Source organism: Aythya marila, assembly GCF_965140915.1.
Source record: "Aythya marila genome assembly, chromosome: 1".
Lineage (NCBI taxonomy): Eukaryota > Metazoa > Chordata > Aves > Anseriformes > Anatidae > Aythya > Aythya marila.
Window position 1 is genome coordinate 193,802,368 of NC_139042.1, and position 23,659 is coordinate 193,826,026.

Genomic DNA, 23,659 nt, shown 5'->3' on the forward strand with positions numbered 1-23,659 from the left:
GCTGAAGACCCTTTCAGCATATCAGTGAGCTAAGAGTAGCCACTGGTTTAAGTGCTCCTTGTCACCTACCTATGCGTTCACCTTCCAGCAGCTTTACGTAAACCACCTTACCTCATTTGGTTGTGAAAACATTACATAACAAGGTATTAAAAGCCTTAGAAGAGCCAAGTTATAGGACACCTTTATCTTTGTATTTATCCAGAAAAAATTAAATCTAACAAGATTGTTCCTCAATAAATCCATGTTATGTATTACTTATCCTGTTTTATCTTCCATATATTCATTAAAAAAAAAAATAAAATCCATATTTTCCTCGGAATTAAAGCTTGGCAGACTGATCTGTAACTCTTTTAGTTCTATTCTCCATGTTCATATTCTTCCCTCATCCTTTTCTAAACACAGACACTGTATTTGTCTTTTTCTAATCTTCTAAAACTTCTTGTTCCCCATGGACGCCATGATGTTGTCCTAGTTTTTTGCCTGAAAGATTTTAAATTCCCTCAGTAATTTCCATGGAGTCCCCTGATCAGCAGACACATCTAAGGGGTATCCAACCTATTCCTATTCTGCATCTGGATTCATATCTCATTACGATAATGCTTATGATGTTAATAGTATAACCAAATTTGACATTACTGGTGAAGAAAAACAAAAATTATGATTTTCAGTCCTGATGTCAACAGTTATAATTTTCCCTTTCCTCTGAGAAAGGAAACACCACTTCCTGTAGTCCCATGGTCTTTCTCCTGCTGCTAACAGGCTTCTGGAATTCTAACTCGTTTTTAGCTCCAGGATGTCATTTGAATAAATGTTTACTTCATGTGTACTGCTGAAATAATCTTTCGCTCAAATACATCTCTAAACCTGTTCTTCATTTTAATGGTGGCACTGAGGAAAAGAGGTATTGAGTAGAGTCAACACTTCAATAGCTCTGAAAAAATTATCAGGACTTTCACAGTGGGACATTGGCAATACTACACACTTTGCATAAACTAAGTGTGCATACAGTAACGGGGAAAAATGATGGAGATAACCACTAAAAGGAAGAGGCTAATGAAACTGATGATCGATAAACAATAGGAGTTAACAGAGTGCAAGTTTTACCCAACATACAGTTTTTCCAGTGAAGGGGCAGTATGAGGGAAGGGAGGCTGCCTTCTGATTTCATTGAAGGACTTGCTCAAAATATTCCAAGTGGCTTGGCTGGTCTTAGTACCATGTATTATAAAAACCTTTGGAAAGACAGCAAATATAATAAAAAACAATATTTAACCATGTTGAAGAAATATTTAGTCACATACCCACTGGGTCCTTGTTAGATACAATTTTAATTAATAGCTTCATTATCTGAAGGAGGCAATAAACATCATGTTAATGAAACTTGCAGTAGAGGCTAACTAGTTGTAATCACAACTAACAGTAGAAAAAACGAAGGGGAGCTTAATGTGAATGAAAATATAAGAAGGTATCATCTGGGGAGAACCACAAATTACTATATCTGGCAAAAGCAAGTTTCCATACAAGAGCAGAAGGCTGTGGAGAGCAGTGTCTTGGAAGAGAGGCACTTATTTATAGTGAACAGAGTTGTGAGAATAATTGATTTTTCTGCTTGGTGGCCAAACTGAAAATAAATTAGGGAAAACTAATATCCAATCAGATATATTATTCCATTTTCACATATTTCTGCCATTTATTAAAATGAAACTTAGATCAGTTTTAGAATGAAACAGTATTTGATAACAAAACCAAGACCATTCCATTTTGAAAATATTGGAACAGAGCAATTCTGGTTTGTTTTTTATTCCCCTTGTACTATTTCTCAAAATGAATTTCTCAGCATGTGAATTGATTTTTGATTCATAATGTAACTTTTTAGAGAACTCAATGTAATAGACTCTTCGGCAAAACACAGGTCATATCAAGTCACCCAGAACTTCTTGCCTCCACACCAAAAATGTGTTTGGTCTCCAGGACGTGTATTTAGGAAAACATCTGACAGTTTTGAGGCTTTTTCTGTCAAGCAACAAATCCCTTTTTGTCTCACCGAAGTCCTGTAGAAGTTGCTGTGGGTCAGAGCACCCATTTGACAGCACTGGCTTGCTCCTCTCCAGCCACCAGGAGCCGAACACCTGGGACAAAGCTGTTGAGGTCCACCAGCAGCACCCAGGGTTTTCCTGATGTACCAGTGAGGTTATTAGTGCAGGGCCCTGCAGGCTGTCTATCTGCAGAAGCCCACGATGGGCAGAGGGCAGAGGCACCCAAGAACCTCTCTCCTTGCTACCACCATGGGAAATGCCCTGGCCAAGGAATGGTGAAGGGTTCATAGAATCATTCAGGTTGGAAAAGACCTCTAAGATCATCTAGTCCAACCTTAATTAAGCCAAATTAGGGTTTTCCCTCTGGAAATCAAGCGGTGACACTCAGATCTCTCTGTGCAGCTTCTCCATCCACTGCTGAATTGAATAACATACCCAAACATTGGTACTGCTGGAAAATTAGGACATGGGAGACATCCTCAGTCTGTCCTGATGTCTTCTTTTGGGAAGATCAGGCGTAGTTTTTGATCTTTTCTCCAGATCAACTGATTTGGGATGGAGGGCAGTGGGACATGCTCTCTGGTGGTAGGTAGAGTAGCAGTTCTACAAATATTTCAGTGACTCAAAATGGTCCCTTCAAGTCATATGTCCCAAACAGTTGTGTAGTCCCTTACTGGTCTTAGGCACAAATCCTACAGTTGACATGCCTGGGCTCAGGGTGACCTGGCAGAGGGAAGCTGCCTTCAGGCTTTGCAAGTTTCATATGCTGCAGCTCTTTATGAAAACTATTCTGAGTAAAAAATACTGTGGTTATTTCCTTTGTAGTGTTCCTTGCTGTGCCTTGCCTGGGGACCCTAGAGCTGAGGACAGTAAGTCATCAGAAGCTAAATGTGGGCTACGAAATCTACATGCTAGACTGGAATATTAGATTTGTTTTGCAGATTTACTTGTCTAAAAAAGTGTCTAGGGACGGTCTGTGACCAGATTTACGATACTAAAAAATTATAATTGTTTGTCTAGATTCAGCTTCCAGGTATTACATTTTGTTATACCTTTGCCTTACAGATAACAGAGCTGTAATGTAGCAGATGCTTTCTGCTTCCCACGTACGTACCTAAAGACCTTGATTGAGTTATTTCTTACTCTTTCAAAAAGCCAAGCTGCCAGAGATCCCTAATCACCATAATATGCACTTCCCAGATTGTGGATTACTCTCCTGTCTTGTTTCTGAACCTTTGCCAATTTGTCAACAATCTTTTGACTTCTGATATGGAAGAAATGTTTAGGCAGTGCCCACAGCATTATTAACTAGGAAGTACAGAATAAATGACAAATATCAGCACCTGGCCCAGGTCTACTCAGCTATTTGCTAACACGGTGCATGTAACCTGACCTGCTCAGGTCAAGGACTCCAGCTTTAGTGAGGCTAAAATTTTCTTGCTTCCCAGTACAGCCTTACAGTGACAGCACTATCACAAGTGCTTATGGTCAGCTGATTCATCTGTCATGACCAATAAATATTTTCAGTCCTGTTTATCCTAATGTAATGGTCCAGTCTTCACAGGCAGAACTGCAATCTGTGTTCATGGATATGTTAACCTTTGTCAGGCGCTGTTAAACAAGCCATATGAAGCCCCATCCCCATCTCTGTCAAAGTCAGTGAGAATCTTGTCATTGGCTCATTGGCTGCAGTAGGACATTTTCTATGCTTGTCATTGTTGCTGTTTTTTTTTTGTTGTTGTTGTTTTGTTTTGTTTTGTTTTTCCTTCAATGTGTTTGGTTTATAAAGCAGTTCAGAATCACTTTGCATAAGTTCTCATCTTGATTTGCCATTCTGCTAGTGTGTGAATTTTGGCAAGCTTTATTAGCCAGTTCCTATTTTATTAAAAAGAAAAAAAAAATAATAAAATAAAGCACTGGGCCAGGAACTCATCACTGCAGAACATTTCAGAAACACCTTCTTCCATTAAGCATTCTCTTTCAGAAATAACCCATAAAACATATCAGTTACTTTTTAATCCACTTAGTACCTGCAGTATTGAGATTGGATAGCATTACCTGTTAAATCAAAATGTCACACAATAGGAGGTTAAATGCTGTATGGAAATCTCCCTATGACACACTAATCTGACAAAAAAAAACAAACATCTCCCGTTATTTTACTGGGAATCACCGTATCATTGACTGACCTACAATTTACTGGCCATCCATTTAGCGTGATTAAAAATGCCACGAGTTTCAAACAGAAGTTCAATTTTTCCAAGATGTATAAAGAAATATTAACATTAATGGTTTACAGAATTTCTGCTTTAAACACGTGCTCAGTAACCTCAAGAATGGTGGGAAAGTTTTGCCACAAGTATAATTAAATCCTGACTCTCCTAAAAAGGATACAGACTTGGAATTAAAGACTGTGTTACAATCCACTTTCAATTATTTGTAGACAGTTTCTTTTGCACAGAGCTCACTTGGATTTTCATCTGCTTCAGCCTTCTCCTGAGGATGTTGGATGCATGAAAGGAATCAGAAGCTGTGAAATCCCACCATAACATCTTCTCCTGACCTTACCGTGTTCTCTACTCCCTGGGTCACACTGTGCATGCATGGTGTCCTCCACTGCAAAGGTCAATATTGACAATGGATTTTTGTGCCCAGTGGTAACAAAAATGAAAATTCTGGAATCACAGAAGAATTCAGTTCATGAGTGCTAATATGGCATTGTTAATCCACCTTATTTTCACTAAATGAAGTAAGAAAACTAGTAAACAAACTTCTAAATATAACAATAGCAAAGGTAATTACAAAGAATTAAATGCAAGATTCCATCTCAGCCTTGAATTTATAGGAATTTTCCTTTCAATATAAATTAAGTTGATGTAATCTTTTAAAACAGCACAATTGCATTTCTAACAGAAAACTGCTTCTAAATTTTTAAATCTTTTGTTGTACTTTATGAAAATTATAATCTTATGCTGTTGTTTTTAAAAGTAACTGAAGAAATATTACAGTGTCTGGGATCCCCATCTTCTCTGCAGGAGGTTAAATATAACCATTTGTCCACTTCTCTTGAAGTTTAAAAATTGTTGTTTTTTAACCTGCGAGTTACAAATCCTTAGCAAATCATGTCAGCTGCATAAAAGATTGAATAAGGTGTGCCTGGCTTTCTCACAAAACATTTATGAATAAATTATGCTTCTTAAATTGGCTGAAGATGTTTATCTAACACATACAGATACCTCTGAGCTGGCTCAAAAGGCAGAGATGCTGAGTGCTGCAGTGCTCACCGCCCTGTCCCTACCTGGGAGGTTGGTGGGTAGCATTGGCAGCAGCAGTTTGCCCTCCAGAGCTGGCTACCAGAGATGTCCATTGGCTACAGACAGACTGTTAGATGTCTTCACATGCAGAGATGTGGCCACTTGTCTCCTGATCCCTCTTAGTGCTAGGAGAGGGAAGTAAAGGAGCACAAAGCGCACATGGAAATTAGGGCTGAAGATGCACCTTGCTTCTGTCCTGTTCTGTAAAGAATAGAATGAAATTACCTAAAAGAATGGAAGGAATGCACTACACCAGAAGGAGAGGTGTCGTGGGCAGAGGGATAGCACCAGTGGCACAAGAGACCCCAACGCCCAAGGGACCTCCAGCACCCAGCCCACAGAATGATACAGGCAGCACCATTGGCACCGCAACGGTGCGGGGAACAGGCTGGCTCCTCAAACACCCAGCGACAGGGAGCCTGGGCCTTACCACAGGAGCAGTGGTGGTGTGGGGTGAAGGTGGGAGCATCAGACAGACAGCTGTGGGGAGCAGAGATGTGCCCATAGTCTGGAACACAGTGAGGGACCCATCCATGGCCGTAAAACAGATGGCACTGTTGGACCAAATGTTCCTTGAACTCTGTCAGGCTTGGTGCTGTGCCCACTGCCCTGGGGAGCCTGTCCCAGTGCCCGACCACCCTCTGGGTGCAGAACCGTTCCCTAACCCCCAGCCTGACCCTCCCCTGTCCCAGCTCCATGCCGTTCCCTCGGGTCCTGTCGCTGTCCCCAGAGAGCAGAGCTCAGCGCCTGCCCCTCCGCTCCCCTCGTGAGGGAGCTGCAGGCCGCCATGAGGCCTCCCCTCAGCCTGCTCTGCTCTGGGCTGAGCAAACCCAGGGACCTCAGCTGCTCCTCAGACATCTTCCCCTTGAGGCCCTACACCATATTTGTAGCTCTCCTTTGGATACACTCTAGTAGTTTTACATCCTTATACTGTGGCACCCAAACCTGCACACGAGTGGGACAATTCTTTCCCTTGACCGACTAGCAATGCCATGCTTGATGCTCCCTAGAGTATGGTTGGCCCTCCTGGCTGCCAGGGTGCACTGCTGGTTCATGTTCAACTCTCCATTAACCAAAACCCCAAATTCCTTTCCATGGGGCTGCTCTCCAGCCTCTTGTCCTCCAGTCTGTACGTACAGCCAGGGCTGCCCTGTCCCAGGTGCACAGTCCAGCACTTGCTCTTGTTAAACTTCATAGTGTTGGTGAGTACCCATCCCTCTAATTTGTCAAAATCTTTCTGCAAGGCCTCTCTACCTCTGAGGGAGTCAGCAGTTCTTCCTAATTTAGTGTCATCTGCAAAAAGACTGGAAAAGGAAGTTGTTTACCAGGTTTAATACTGCCCACAGAAGTTGTGTTTGGCAGCACACAGATCTGCTGAGCTGGCTTTCTAACAGATGAATCACTGAATCCAGGAAAAATTTAGCTGATCAAAAAGTTTTCTCCCCTCCAACTTGTTTGTTGTTGTACAGAGGAACAGAGCAGGGAAGTTCATGAAGAAATCTTCCTGCAGAGAAATTTTCTTAAAGTCTTTTTGTAAACTCTTTTGCATGGATGGTGCATATTACTTGGTCCTCAAGCAGAGGTTTAAATGCTTCCTGCATGAATGCAGTGAATAGATACACTTTTCTCATCGTGTATGCCCTTGTTCTCAGAATGCTGTGATGTTTAAATACTTCCTCTTACAAGAGAAGGTCACTGAACCTCCTCTTGTCACTTGGCTTTTTGTGAAATCCCCAATAAAGCAAAACTGTTGGCACATTTTAAAATTTTGTTTTTAAATAAACATATCCCTATACCAAAACAAGGTAGAATGCTAAAAAAAACCTTCTTTGTTACTTTCCCCAAAAGAGAAAATACTAGTTGTGACTGTTCAAACATATTTAGACAAGTGACCAAAAAAAAGATACTGCTGTTAGTTTCTGCATATCATACAAAAGCAAAACATGCTAATATTTGCTCATCAGAGGTAAATTCTAGTGTATAGCAAATATAGACTGAAAGAACATATATACATATATTATTTTATATTATTATTATATACATTCCCAGTGACTTCCCTGAACTTTGAAAAGTTTGATTGGACTCGTCTAGAAGTTTTAAAAGACTGATCAGTACAAAAAGGGTTAGCAGCTCCCAGGCAGAGGAACATTTCACTCTCTGCAGCCTTCTCAGTTGTGCATGACCAGCTCAATTTCATCTGCTTTTCCAGTGCACCATGCATGGGAAGCTGGTGTAATTCTGCTTCTCAGTGAGTGGCTGTCTAGATGCCTCACTTGAATGTCTGCAGGCACTATTTGTCTGTGAGGGTGCAGATAAGCAGGAGATGAGTGTGGGGTTGTGAACACCTCACCAGGGTAGTTATTCCTCAAGGACAGCGGGGAGAGGACCTGCATTACTGCCATCACTACCACCAACAGAGCTACATCTCCTTAAGGACACTCAGTCCTTCCACCTGCTTTTCACAATTTCAATGCCATGCTGTATCACTAAGCAGGCTAATAGCTGTTCTGTATAATAATTACACATCCCTTAAATACTACCGAAAGTGTCCAACCAATGCATTTTTACAGGCTGAATCCATCTCCAGACATTTCATCTTCCTGCACAGGAAATCTACAAAGTAGTGTTACTATTTTAATTTTGCATTTTGAATGGGATCGATGTTTTGAGTTGTTCTAATAGCTTTAAATGATGAGCATTTGACTCCTTACTGTTCTTGTCATATGCCTCAACACTGAAGACAACAATTAAACGAGAGGAATCTCACTCCCACAGATGCCATAAAATTTTTCATCTGTCCTGACAAATAAAAAATAGAAGATGCTCTATTTTTAGATATACAAAATACCATCCTTAGGAAAACTGAATAAAAACCTTAAGGGCACTAAAATATGAATGATGAAGAGCAACATCACTACATTGGATTTGTAGGGCTAGCATCATTAACTGCATTATGCCAGCAAAAGTAACAGTAATTCTCCATAAAATCATTTTCCTAGGATCACTTCCAGAGATCAATTTTACAGAGCCTATAGTCTCTGAAAGTCCCTCTCAAAGAATTATACATTATACATGTAATAATATAGTGGTTAGATAGTGAGACAGACAAAGCTTTAAGTCCAGATAACAATTTCTTGTGGGATCTGAATCAACCTTTATTACGCATCCAGAAAAAAAAAAAAAAAAAAAAAAAAGGAATTTACAGAGGCATCTTTGCTTTTAAAGGAAATACTACGTACTTACACAATACCCCTTGGATTTCCATGTGTTATTTAATTTAGTACTGCATAGCATTTCATTTTGCAAATTGAATTTACAAATAATCTACATTACATATGAATGATGGAGAGCATTTCTAATAGATGTGATTTTGTGATGCACATTCAGAAGAAAATCAAGCTGAAGTATCTGGCAGTGGTACAACTAGTATGTCTAATGCTGGTACCCCAGCTAATGAAGGTATTGATTAATTACAAATTGTTCAGAGAAAGGTCATTATAGCAGTGAAAGGAGAAGACATGCTTTAACCTGAAAGACCCACATCCCAAATCTGTCTGATTAGCAAAGGTAAGGATGCAAGAGGACTTGATTGATCCATGCATGTATTCAGAAGAGAAACTTGGTAATAGATGTCTTCTTACCATAAGACAAAAGCAGATGATGATTCAACTGGCTAGAAATTGAAGGCAGATAAATTCCATCTAGATATAGACTCTTAAAAGCCGTGTCAGAATCTGAAAATTGTTGATTCCCATGTCCCAGGAACCCTGTAAGTAATGAATAGAGGTCTTTTTAGGCAAATATTCTCTCCAATGCAATTAATTCATTCATTCTGACCTGAACTATGCAGATCAGGCTACTTCCACCCTGTTTTATAAATATCTTCATAAAATATTTAAAAAATGAAGAAAAAAAAAAAAAAAGAAAAGGGTGAAAAAAATATTTCAAACAATTAAAGAATCAGTTTGGAGGGATTATTGAAGCCCAGTCCTGTTCAATAAGATAAACTGAACTCAGGCACAGAAAGGAAAGAGAAAACCAAAAGGAAAATAGATGGTTCAAATAAAGAAAGGAAAATTACTCCCAGCTTCATTGTCTCTCTTTATGGCTTCTTTTTTGATTCTCAAAACATAATTGCACAACAAAAATTCTTATTCTACACATCCAGACCCTGTGCTGCCTGGATGATGCTGAGGGATGTGGAGTGACACCGTGCCCTGCTTCTAACTCCTCTTCCTCCCCACTAGCTCCTGGCCAGGGCCCATTCTGTCCTTGTTGTGGCACAAAATGCTGCAACCCCCAGGCCCAAACTTTCCAGATAGTGAGCAAAACACCCCATTTGCTGAAAACCCATCCAGCAGGTGCCTGCAAGCCCTGATCTCTTTGAATTCATGGCCTCAGAGATTCACCTCAGCTTCAGCAGCTCAGCAAGTTTAGCTATGAAACAAGATAAATGGAAAAGCAAAGGTTAAAGTCCTGATCACAAACCAAGTTTTGGAAGGGAAGCAACAAACAACAAAACCAACTCTCAGTGTACTTGTCATTGTAAGCTATCTCTGGGACACACAAGCCAATGTGACAAATTAGCAGTACTCTGCTCCTTCGGTGGTATCTTAAGGATTCAGGATCTCTCTTGCGCTTCAGTCCCCCCTGTGACAGTGACAGTTGTAGGGTTGCCTCTTGAGTGCAAATGAAGTATCAAATGATTTCCTGGGGACTTCACTTCCCCTTCCTCCTTATCTTCTAATTTAGGGGAACTTAACCGTGTCACAGCTTTGATTAGCTCTTCTTCTCTGTGAGAATGCAAACATTGCCAGGCTCGTCTGGGACCAAGATGTGTTCTTTCTGCAGAACCTCTACGCAACATCGATTTCTTATCTGTGCTTTGCCCTCCCAGACAGTCGGATGTGCCATGGAAATCTTTTTGTTCATTTAAAAATATCTTATAAATCATAGCTGATAAATAAGTATTAATTGTGCAGTGCCCTGGATAGCCTGACAGTATGTGAAACTTCACTAGCTTTTTGCAAAAATAACACCCGACATGTTCATTGCAGAAAGAAACAATTTGCTATTCAGAATGCCTTCTCCACACTGCTTTGTCATTCACATCTCCACATAATATTAGGGAAGGCTTTAGTAAATACATGGAAGCTATATGCAGGGGCTCTCTTGGGTTTCCAAGCCCTAACTGGCAGCCTAGAGAACATTGTTTCAGTTCCAGCTGCCATCTCATAAAGTTCTCCCTTCATAGGTCTCTACTAGTGCTTGTCCCCATCTTTCAGTTGCCCTAGGGTATTTCATAACATATTTTCTGGAAACCAAGTAGAGACCCCTTAATTTCCATTACTGCAGAAGAAACCAAAGCAGGTACCTGTTTTCAAAGATACATGGAAATCCACGTACATTTCATACCCACCCCCCAAAAACCATGTTACTCTAGGCCTTTATTCTGAAGACAAGAGTACTTCCAGTGGCTCCTATATCTGAGCAGATAAGTATTTGTGTTGCAAGAAAAAGTGTTTTTCCTATTCAACAGATTTGCAAATTCATTCAGGACTCTAAGGGTTGATGTGTTCACTGGAACTGCCTCTGCGGAAGCAATAGCCATGATGAGAAGCTGTGTTAGCTCCTAGAAACTAATCTTCAACATCAGTTGTTTTTTATTTCTGTTTAATGTAGAGCTGTACATTAATATATATATATATATTCTGATCCTTAGCAGTTATTTACTGCTTCACAGACATTACTGTTCAGCAGCTCTGAGTCAGTTTTCAGTTTTAAGGGCCCTGATTTATATACTTGACAATTTCCTGACAAAATAATATATATATATATATATATATATTTAAAAACAAGGGCTTGATTTTACAAGATTCTTTACAATTTGAAGATAGCATAAATTTTCCCTTAAGTCATTCTTGGTAGGAGAAATCTTTGGTAACATGTAGGCACCAAGTGGGCTTTTGTGTTATCCCCTCTGTTCTGGCACCATTCAAAGCTTGGCTAAGAAATGTTGATCCTCGTGATTTTGTTGAATCCATTGACTCAGGTAATTGTAGCAACGGGGATCAATGGTGCCTACTCTCATTTCAGGGGACTTTCAGGCTGCTCTGACTTGTGCTAGCAGATGATATTAATACCTCTAGAGATAACCTTATCTAACATCTGCTTAAAGTTGTGCTGTCGCTGCCCTCAGCAGCAGCCAAGAACTGGAGCCAAGTTCTCAATCTACAGAGTAAATGATGGTAAAATCAGAAGCAGTGCAAATAATGAGGAATAATGCAATCTGCTTCCAGAGGACATGGATCATTAGGTTGATTAGACCAGCAGATGGTAAAGGAAATTCATTGTAGAATTCTGTAAAATAATTAGTCCAAGATCGAGGAAACAACCCAAGAAATAGGTGCTGAGTGGAACAATCAAATGAGACTGGGAGCATGTATGGAGGCAGTAATTGGGATTTTCATTTCCACAAATACCTCAGAAAACAAAATACACCTAATGTTGTATCAGTAAAAGATAAACTACAAAAAGGTGATGCTTTTTCTGTATAAGACACTTATCAAGCACTATTTCAAACACCGAGCACTACATCAGTCACTGCACACATCGATAGGTTATTATTACATTGGAGCAGGTACAGACTAGGTCAACAGAGATTGCTCTAGCTCTTCAAAAGGGGCTGTAAAGAAAAGTTAAAGGAGCAGTCTTTTTATTAAAGAGTCCTCAAGGGAACATAGTGGAACTTCTTTCAGGTTATGAACTAGATCAATACAGCCAACGTAGATGATGTTCCTAAACCAGTACAGGGAGGAATGAAACAGGGAACATGCCATTAAAAACGGTAATGTGCCAAATGAGTTATAGGATAAGCTTGTTGGCATCTGAACTGTAACATCACCATACCCAAACAAGGGAGAATCAGTTATCTGGTCTTCTGAATAATAGTTTATGAAAAAACAACCAGGAGAGGCCTTTTTGCTTCTCAGAATATGCAAAAATCCATCCAGTAGTTAATGATATTATTAACTGCTATTGCACTACTTATCCCGAAGAATCCAAAATCCATAGGTTTCAAACAGACCCCTGGGATCACAATTACTGGTAGCCTGTTCCTGATTTGCACAAACTGGCTGAGTTTGTAAAACTGGATATGAAGCACCTCAACTTCTTTGGCTCTTAAATCAGCTTTGCAAAGTGCTTTGAGATAACTAAATAAAAGGCACCAAAAGAATGTAATTGTTAATTGTTTTTCTTGCTGTGTCTCTTGTTAGTGAAATAGAGAACTACTAATTTCTCTTTTAAAGCTTTTTCTTAATTTACTACTGGTTGAAATAGGACTGTCATTAATGCATGATGTGCAGAAAGTATGCATACCAGAACCTCCCCAGGTGCTGCCCCAGGACAAGTATCTTTCATATTAAGCTCTTCACATTTGTGTTCTGGAGCTTCAGGTTTTCTGCCTGCTCTGAATTGCTGGAGATTGACTACAATAATGAGCAACTACATTAGATCATCTCACTGTCAAGTACCCAGTCCAAATCTTAACTAGGGCCAAATACGGCATGTGCAAGTGTAGGAAGGAGTACAAGGACTGCACAAGACCAACAGCCAGTGAAGCTTTAGGACAGAAATTAACAGAACTAGAGGCAGTGCTTGGTAGGATCTAGTCTACAGCTGGTCCTGGTTTGAACACTATCAGTAAGAGATGGCCAGAAATACATGGGGTGTACTTGCACTCATCTGGTGCTCAGTAGGTGTATAAAAGAAAGTGTCTCTTATGCTGGAAGGATAGAATAATGCTGCATAGGTGGAAATCTAGCAGGAGGATGTGCTTAATAAAGTCAGCCCTTTGTAGCTTCACTGCAGTGACATGAAGCATTCTGGAGCATGAATTCATGCCTGGCAAAGGCAGGCAAGAGCAGTTCAGCTGAAGGCAGCTGGGATCAAGGGGTGATGAAAAGGGGAAGTGTCTTGCACATTCTCCTCCCTTGGAGCAGCTGATCATGCTCTTGTCCTCATTTTACAAATCTGCAATCCTGCTGAGGTTTTTGGATGCTTTGCGATGCCACTCAGACAAGATATTTCTCAAAGTACTCTCAGATGAGACACAAGCCAGGCACAGCTGGGTTTCTGATCCTGTGGGCTGATCTGCTCTAGCTTTAACTTGATTAAAAATATCATGATGTAATTTATTCAAGATATTGATAGGCACAGGAATTAATTAAAGTAACTTTAAGCTGGTTCTGAATTCCCTGTTAACACCTGCATGGCACAGAGGCACTGATTCAGGAATGGGGAGAATCTGCAGCACTGATGGTGTAAACACTCACCCTGGAAATATTTCAATGGAGTTCCCTTCCTTCCCCTCTTCCTTGTACTTACTTCTCACAATATTAATTCCTGGAAGCCCAATTATTTAATAGGGAGCCTAGAGCCAAGAGGTGGCTTCGTGTGCACACAATGCATGTGTGTAAGTGGGTCGCCAAGGTTGTTCCTCCTCTTGTCTGCTTCAATTCGCAGGTCAATGTAAAGTAGGTTTTACCACTTTGCTCTTTAGTAGTTTTTGCCATCCTCAGTTCTCCTTGGTATTAGCTTTGAAGTCTTGAAGTTATGGAAATCAATTTAATAAAAGCAGTATTACCAAAATTAAATGGAAAACTTGAGGTCTGTTCAGAGGGAAGTCCTTTCCATTTCTGTGGCATTTCTAATACTATCTGTATGCCCTCGCTTGTGTTATTTGCAGCAGGCTTATCACTGAAGACTGCAGAGGTTTAGGTAAAGAAATGACCTGCACAGAGAAATAAATCACTTTACACACACTTCTGAGAAAATCAGTGAAATCTTTGGGTAGCAGAATTTGAATTTCTCTTGTTCAGTTTTTGCTTCTGTTGTGGGCTCCATGGCTGTGAGATTTAATCCACTAAGACTTTTATACGATTTTGCTTTGCATAAGCGTATTTCATTTTATATTATATGGACCAAATTCAGCCATGGTGTGCTACGTACAGTTCCTTTTGAAGTCATTGGGCTATTAGCTTCCAGAAAGGGAGCTGTAAAACTGATTTTTGTCTTTATCTCTCAGAATGGGCTCTCTGCATTGAAGAATATAAGTAATAAAGCCCACAAAATAAATAATGAAATCATGTAAGCAATTCACATTCTTTGATTTTTTTTCCTTGGACATTAAAAGAGTCTAAACTCTGATTCTGGTGGCTCAGGTTTTCACAGTCTCATTAATGAAGCTTTGTGCACTTCCAGTGGCATTTGCATCTTAAAGGTTCGTAATAAAAATGCAGATAGCAATTTTTTCCAGCTACTTGGAGAATCGTCTTGTGATCCCCAGAAGCAAATTGTTTGTTTACCTTTATACAGAAGATTTAATAGTAAAAATATCCTCTAGTAATAAACAATCTCTTGTATTTCATATGGATTTAGGAGAGCTGATAATGAGAAGTAAAATGTATTTTATAATGTTACTGACCATAACCTTCTTCCCATCACAGCTGCAGTCATTCTCCAGCTGAGGAACAGCCCATGGGTCCTTACCTGTCATTTTCCCAAAGCCCAGAGAAAACTATTTACGTGTCCTCTTTTCTGCTGAATGCCATCTGAAGTGCTCAGTGCCCCACAAAGGAAAGAGGATGGGGTGCAGGAGGAAGAGAGGATTTCACCTCCCAGCTTTCCAGATCCCCAGCTGAACATGGATGGTCCAAATCTCTGAGAGCACCATACCTTCTTCACGCTGAACAAAGTCCCCTGTGCCTGTGGATCAATCTTCCCTACTTAATTTCCAAAACTCTACACTGCTCCCAAAATGATTTGGAGGAAGTAGAAGGCAATATAAAACTTACAAGAATAGTATTTCTAATAATATTTCTTACATAGGAAACAGTAAATTTTACTAAATTCATACTCTTAAATTAAAGTAACAGCTACATTTTACTGAATTAAATAGAATAATTAAAGAATACAAGGAATCACCCCTCGTCATCCTGAATACAATCCAAACCTCCTTTTAATTCACCTGAAGCTGTTGAAATTATCTTTTTAATCGAATTCATCTTTCTTTTTTTTTCTTTTTTTTTTTTCTGCCTTTCTGCCCAGTTTGGCTTTGGTGTGCTACAGCCTCTCTGAAGGCAGACAATGGAGGGAATAAAAGATGAAGTGATTTTCCAATCAGCCATGCATCATAATTACTTTTAGTACTGCCATCTTCTGTAATTAACACAAAACGCAAATGACGTCGTGCACAATTCCTGCTGTGAGGGAGGAAGCAACACCAAAATAATGCTTCCTGGAAGGATTGCATTATGAGGATCTGATGGGGAAAAATATTGTAAGTAATTAGTTTTTCAAGAAACAAAATGCTGTAAGATTTATAGTAAGATTGTGTGCTGCTTTTCTTAGTAGCTATCTTCATACTGTCCTGAACTTTTTTGTAACTGTCCTATAAAATCTATTTTTACGTGTTTTGAGATCGTCTTCCGTGAATCACTGAGGAGTAATTGCTCTGGGATGTTTCAAAAACAGTTTTAAATAGAGGGATACAAATTTACTCTTTAATGGAGATGCCATGAATCTAGCTGACGTTCTGCTACGTTTCCTAAAAGGCACGTGAGGCAGGTGAAGCATTTAATGAATACCCATGCAGAGAAAGGTCACGCATATCTGTGGGATGTTAGCCAGGTAAAAATGCCTTTGAAAAACAGCTGAAGATTCACTGGCTTCCCCAAAGTTTTATCCCTGCTTTATTACTGGGACATATTTTAAAACGACTAGCTTTGATAAAGAGACACAAGCTGAAGGGAAATATATACAAAACAATTTTATTCCTAACTTTAATCTCCATATGTCAGGGAAAGTGCTTGAAGAAATATTTTGATCTTTCTGCCTTTGAGCAAAGTGTCATCTCTTTTAGGCTCGAGGAGTTTTGACCTAGTGCTGGTGCCTTCACCACTCCCCTTTCCTCAAACAAATGAATTATTTCCCCTGTGGCTAGAAATGGTAAAAAATAAAAAATAAAATCACACACACACAAAAAAAAAAGAAGTTCAATTTATTTTCATAAGGCATCCTGCATACCAAAGCTAGGGATGCTCAATAATTGCTGCAAGAAAAACCATTGTAAAATGTAGCAGTATAAAATCAGAGGAGATATGGGGCCATAAGTGAGGGAAACTTTGGTAAGAGCAAGGCAGAGTGTGGGGCACAGCCCGCAAGGCTATAAACAAAATGACTTCAGCAGTTCTGAGCTGTAATTTTGAAAGAGATGATGTGTTAATAAAGGAGTTGTGTAATAGATTATACATAATAATCATGTTTGTAGCTAGTGTGAGAGCAGCACTGAACCCTCTAATGGGAAAGAAGGTCCAAGGTTACAGCTCTATCTGGTCTTTGGTCTAAGGTGAGGCACGACATTGGGGTCAGAGGGAGCAAGCATAGCAGTGTGCACAGATACCATCCATTAGGCCCATTAAGGGACACTGGGATCATTAGAGTGTTTTTGTAGCTGATAGGAAGCCAAGAGAGGTCTTCCAACAGGGGAGTATAGACTGGAGAATATTCCAATAGTCTGGGCAGCACGTACAGACATGTACAAATAAGCAGCAGGAAATTTGCAGATGTGGTTTATTCTGTGGCAGATCCATAGTAAATTGTGCAAAATGCAGCAACCAGCAGGGTAAAGGTCATTTTCCAGGTGTGGGTGACTCCAAAATTGTAGGCTTTTCTTACGAATTGTGAAGACATGATCTCTAAAGGTGATGGATGGGACAAGGGGCATTTCCTTTGCCAATGCAATGTTCCTTTTTGGATGCTCAGCTCCAGGAAATGAACCTCGTCCAGCTCACAGAAAGGTTAGTGTGGGAGAGGGAACAGGCTTATCTGAAGAAGTTTTCAAATTGGCTAGTGTCAGCAAGTGGTAATGAGAAATGGAGGTGATAATAGATAAAATAATAAGTAATCTGTCCAGGTGGGGGGAGATGAGAAAAAGACATTAGGACACAGACTAAATTTTCTGGCCTACCACAGCTATTCCATACCACGCTAATGCAAATGAAATAGAGAACTAAACTTCCACTGCATGAAGCAGTCACTTTCAGAGGTAAGCCAAAATTACCTGAGAGAAAAAAGCATGACGCTAGAATCACCAGTATGGATGTCAGAGTAATGAGAGCAAAATCCTATTACTGTAGAAATGATGAAAAATGATGTGCCTCTGTCTGGAGCATTGCATAGTGCCAGGAAGGTCTGTTAGCACATGCAAGTTCTTTGACCAGCCTCATAGTGAAGTTCTTGTACCCAGAAGAGGATGGATTAGTACCTCTCTGATCTTTTCTTCTGTGTTTGCCAGCAGGTGACAGTATTCAAATAGAGGTGATCTGGTCCCTCACCCCTTGAAACAGTGGAGGCAGAGCACCGAGGCAGTGTCAACGTACTTTTACAGACAGCACTCGTGTTCCTGCTGAAGTCTCTCTATCAGCTGATAACAGCAGACCTCCCTCTGGTAGCATTCACTGAGCCTAACTGCCCCGTGAAACATTTCCATCCTCCTTTAGCTGAAGTGCTGTGGTCAGCTTTGGCAGTTCCACTCCTTCCTTTGACTTGGAGAAGACTGCAAGCTCCAAGCCAAAAGCTGGTTCCAGCACTGAAACACACTGTGTCTGAGCTGTGGGTGGCAGGTTTATGTATCACACACTGCAGCTACAACTGCAGCAAGGAGCTCCCTCAGAGCTGCCATAAACAACATAACAACATCAGTACCCACTGCAAAATGGGGAGATCTGGTTTTGCATCCCTCTTCTGCAGACTCCAATTTTCATTCTGCATACACGTGTCCTTTCATACCCAGCATGCACATTTGCTAGAGAGCCAGGTGCCACTGTCTTTTCAAAATCCGATTTTCTCCTGAATTAAGGAGACATATGGGCTCTCACTTCTGCGAGTGAAAGCTGGAGGGAACTCAGAGACATGGCGTTCATCCCTGGGGATTCCCTGCATGTGTTTGTCTGAGCCAGCCAGGCTGCCACGGCCGCTATCCGGGGAGGCGGCTCTGCGGGCGGATTACCCCTGTGGACGTCAGCAGCGCGATTGGATTAGGTGAGCTGTCTGCACACCTGCTCATTTCAGTAACCAGCTCCTGGCATTAAATGACCCAGACGTGTCCCAAGATGTTTTTCCTCACTGTCAGGCCCAGGTGCCAACTTGTGTTCTCAGGCGGAGAGGGCAGAAGGACATGCAGCCCGCCAGGCAGCAGTCAGCAGGGGGGACATGGGGACAGGCAGCTGGGACACAAATCCCGGCATTCAGAAACAAAATGCAGAAGCTCTAGGTCGAGAATGGCACCCAAAATATACACACCCTTTTCTCAAGGAGGATGAACAATCTGTCTGTAAAAAATTAACTGAAGGGTGTGTTACTGGAGGCAAACAGGCCAATACTTCTTTTCCTTTTCTTCTGTAGATTTTCCCCTTTCTTCCATACTATTTCCCAAAATGTTCAGATTACAGAAAATCTAAAGCTCTCCTTTAATAGGAACTCCACCTCTAATAGAGATGGTGCCACTTTTTTTTTTTTTTTTTTTTTTTTTTTTTTTTTTTTTTTCTGGATAGCTTTTTTTCCCCCACAAATACTTCTGTCCCACTGCTTCCCTATTCTGTCAGGCTATTTGCAAGCTTTATTGTTATCTCTGTCTTGGGGCATATGTTTCTTCCTCCAGAAGGAAGATGTATCAGGGTCGCTAATTTATCTTTTGCTCCACAAAACATTATCTATTCTCATCCCACTTGTACTCTTATCTTTTTCTCTTCCTGACCTCTACATCTCTGTTAATTCTTCCTCCAACACCTGACCTCGATGCACTTTGAACCTAGCAGACTGGCTATCTGTTCTGTCTTCCTTTTTATTTTATTTCCTCATCTTCATTCTGTTTCTTCCATTCCTTCACTATCTATTAATAAGATTTCTGGAAACACAGGGAAAACCATTATGTCTTTTTTTTGCAGCCAAAAAAAAGTGGTTGGAGAGCTGCCAGGCAGAGAAGGACCTGGGAGTGATGGTGGATAGTCGGCTGAATATGAGCCAGCAGTGTGCTCAGGTGGCCAAGAAGGCCAATGGCATCCTGGCTTGTATCAGGAACAGCGTGACCAGCAGGGCTAGGGAGGTGATTGTCCCCCTGTACTCGGCTCTGGTGAGGCCGCACCTCGAGTACTGTGTTCAGTTTTGGGCCCCTTGCTACAAGAAGGACATTGAGGTGCTTGAGCGGGTCCAGAGAAGGGCGACGAAGCTGGTGAGGGGCCTGGAGAACAAGTCCTACGAGGAGCGGCTGAGGGAGCTGAGCTTGTTCAGCCTGGAGAAGAGGAGGCTCAGGGGTGACCTTATTGCTCTTTACAGATACCTTAAAGGAGGCTGTAGTGAGGTGGGGGTTGGCCTGTTCTCCCACATGCCTGGTGACAGGATGAGGGGGAATGGGCTTAAGTTGAGCCAGGTTAGATGTTAGGAAGAACCTCTTTACTGAAACGGTTGTTAGGAATTGGAACAGGCTGCCCAGGGAAGTGGTGGAGTCACCATCCCTGGAAGTCTTTAAAAGACGTTTAGATGTAGAGCTTAGGGATATGGTTTAGTGGGGACTGTTAGCGTTAGGTCAGAGGTTGGACTCGATGATCTTGAGGTCTCTTCCAACCTAGAAATTCTGTGTGTGTGTGATTCGGTGTGAAAATAGTGCCCATATATTCATATTGAATAGAGACATTGCAGTGCATGAGAGAATCATAGTGCTGGAAGCGAAGAAGTATTAAACATGTCATTAACTACACTGATAAATCTATAATATTAGTAATAAAATTAGATGTTAAAAGCTGGAAGACAATGTGAAAATTTACACGGATTATATACTGAATAAGCCATTTACATCCAGCTAGAGTGTACCTGACAATTGTAAGAAGCCATGAATGCTAACTGTGTTCAGCTGGAAATTTTAGATCAAATATTCAGACAACAGAGGTGTTGGCATCTTTTCAGAACTACCACACCAACTGGTAAGAAGCCCATACAGATTTGGGAAGGACTTTCTCCAAAGCGATATTAAGCAGAGTGGTCAAGCCAGAATGGTGGGAGTCCACAAAAAAAGAAAAAAGAAAAAAAAAAAAAGAAAAAGAAATGGGCAAAAGGTAGACAGAAAGTTGGTAGAAAAGGGCAAAGGCAGAAGCTGCATGGAAGGTCAAGTGATTCTTAAGCTGGGGTGAATTTTGGGGAATGGTGGGGTGGAGGTAGAAGATGAGTCTGCAGCTTGTCACAGACCCTACTGAAATTGTCACACATGTTTATGGCATTTGTTCTGGATCGTAAGTATAAAACCAACCAGAGTGCGCTGCCACTGCCACTGTGGTAAATACATACTGTTTTCAAATCTAATGTGAAATTAGAAAAAAAAAATAATGTAAGTGATGCTAAGACAGCAGGTCACGGCTGCAACAGGGTTAACCTGATGGCTTCAAAATGTCAGGTTCTCCAAAACTGCCTGGACATGGTCCTGGGCAGCCTGCCCTGGTGTCCCTGCTTGAGCAGGGGTTGGAGCAGCTGGCTCCAGAGGTGCCTTCACACCTCAGCCATGCTGTGATTCTCTGTTGCTGTGATTCTGTTTCATGCCTGTGACTTAATGTAACAGCCCAGGTAAAACAGCTGATATTCTGGGTGAGACCAAGAGTCTTCCAGCATCAGGCACCTGCTGTCTGAACCCAGCCAACTTGGAAGCAAATTCAGATGTTCAGAAACTAAGTGCCTGGTACAGCTTCCCTACAAGACGTTGTCACACCGCAAGTTCAGAAGGCAGAAGGCACCATGTGTGATGCTGTACTGGAAATATAAAAGGTGTCAGAAGAGGAATCTCTTCTCTTCCAGTGTTCATAAGCTGGGCCCAAACCAGTGTGGCTGAATCTTCTGCCAGGGCAGCCCTCTGTAGCCAGGGAAGTGTTGCAGAGCCTAGACTTGATGTGATGCTGCTCTGTCAGACCTGAAGGCTCCTGTCCCACTGGGGGAACATGGAAAACTCCCTCACCTTACTCAACCAAGGCTCTGCTGGCAGCAGCTGCCTGCAGCCAATTCTCAGCAAAGCAACCCAGGCCCCCAGCACTGTGGCGTTTGAGTGCCTACAATTTCCAAACCACAAAAAGATAATAACAGGCCTTCTGTTTTCTGCTTTCGGGTCTGTAGGTGAAACAGCTTGACACATTTTTGAAGGCTTTGAGGGAAAGCCAAAGCACACTAAATACCTGATAACAGTGGTCTTAAAAGGGAAGAAAAAAAAAAAAAGTGTTATTTTTACCAATTTGAATGTTTCCCACTGTTACCAAGAAGTACTGTATCACTGACGTCAATTGTAGTCTGTCTTTTCTTCAACTTTCACTATGTCCCTGTCAAGAACCATCTAAAAATGTCTGACTTTTGATCTTACCCGTGGGAAGCAACATGATTAGGGCTGGCTCTTTCACTGCCTCACTACATCTAATTGTGTGAAAAATTACTTCAGCGTAAGAAAAACTGATCAAATATCCAAATGCAAGATCAGACATCAGGTTGTGATGAAAGAGCACTCCGAGGTTTATGTGAATATGCCCCATAGTGGATGTCAAAAATGGTTTATAAATCAGACTTGAATAGTGCATCCAGGGCCGCAGTGCCCCAAAGCATATTCATCTTCTGATTCAGACTCTCACAACTCTCAGATTCCCAGCAGACTCATGGGCTGTGTTCAGAAGAGTGTTGCCAGCAGGTCAATGTGATCCTTCCCCTCTGCTCAGCGCTGGTGAGATACACTGGGAGTGCTGGGTCCACCTCTGGGCTCCACAGCACAAGAGAGACATGGTTGTACTGGAGAGAGACCAGTGAGGGACCTCGAAGGTGATGAAAGGACTGGGGCCCCTCTCCTGTGAGGAGAGGCTGAGAGAGCTGGGACTGCTCAGCCTCAGAAGAAGAGGCTCAGGTGGATCTCATCAATGGCAATAAATACCTGAAGGGAGGGTGCAATGAGGATGGAGCCAGGCCCTTTTTGGTGATGCCCAGTGACACAATGGGCACAAACAGAAACATGGGAAACTACATTTGAACATTAAAAAACACATTATTATTATCATTTTTTTTTATTTTTTTTTTAATATGAGTGCGACTGAGCACTGCCACAAGTTGCCCAGAGAGGTTGTGGAGTCTTCCTCCCTGAAGAGCTTCAAAACCCAACTGGACACAGCCCTACACAGCTGCTTTAGGTGTCCCTGCTCTGAGCACTGGAGTGGATGGTCTGCAGAGGTCGTTGCCCACCTCAGCTCTTTGGTGATTCTGTGACTCCACCATTCTGCAGTTCGCTCTTGAGGTTCTGTTGTTGTTTTTTGTTGTTATTATTTGTTTGGTTTGCATTTTTAGGGGGCTATGTTAGAAAAAGAAATGTATCATGTAAATGTCAGGAAAATACTGCAAATGTTTGGCAAAGGAAAAATAACACTAGGTATTTTTAGAGACAAAATCATTTTGCCAGCTGCACTTGACATTAGAAAGGGCCACGTTACCTGGGCTTCATCATTTCATGGTTCTTTCTCAAAAGAACAGAAATAATTCCAACTCAAAATTCCATCTGGAAAACTGAAGAGTTGGATTTTCCTATCTGAGAACTGATTTAAAACTGATTTTATACAAGCAGGACTTCAAAAAAGGAGGAGCACAACAGCAGTTTTACAAAGCCAACTAACAAAATAATAATACTTAATCAAGCCTCCATCTCTGTGTATAGTACTTCAAGACAGCCCTGAATCCCCTGATGCCAGCTGTGAACATCCTCCTTCTGTCCCCCTGAGTGTCCCCTCATGCAGCTCAAGGACACGTCTTCCCTACCCTCTGCTGGTGACAGCAGTGTCTTCTGGCCCTCTGGGGCTCCAGATCCCATAGCAAGCAGCTTTTCCTGAAATCCCTCAGGTAAATTGACCTTTTGCTGCTTCAGGAATTCCTGTCATTGCACACACTTGCCACATCATCCACTTTGGTGTCAAGCTCTGTTTTTTAGCAGAAACCTGCCATTTTATCAGTGGCCTGCCCATTCTCAGGTACCAACCAGCCACCTCAAAATCCTGGGTGAATCAACACTGCTCACAGAAAAGAAGCATCCGAGGCACAAAGGGGGCTTCTCCCCAGACCCACAGTCAATGTTTGTGAGAGGGTTAGTAATTCTTATTTTACAGCTGAACTGGCTCCAGCTCCCACCCAAATCCACTGTGTGCAAAGGAAAACACGAGAGCTGTTTTGTTGTTAGATGAAATAAGC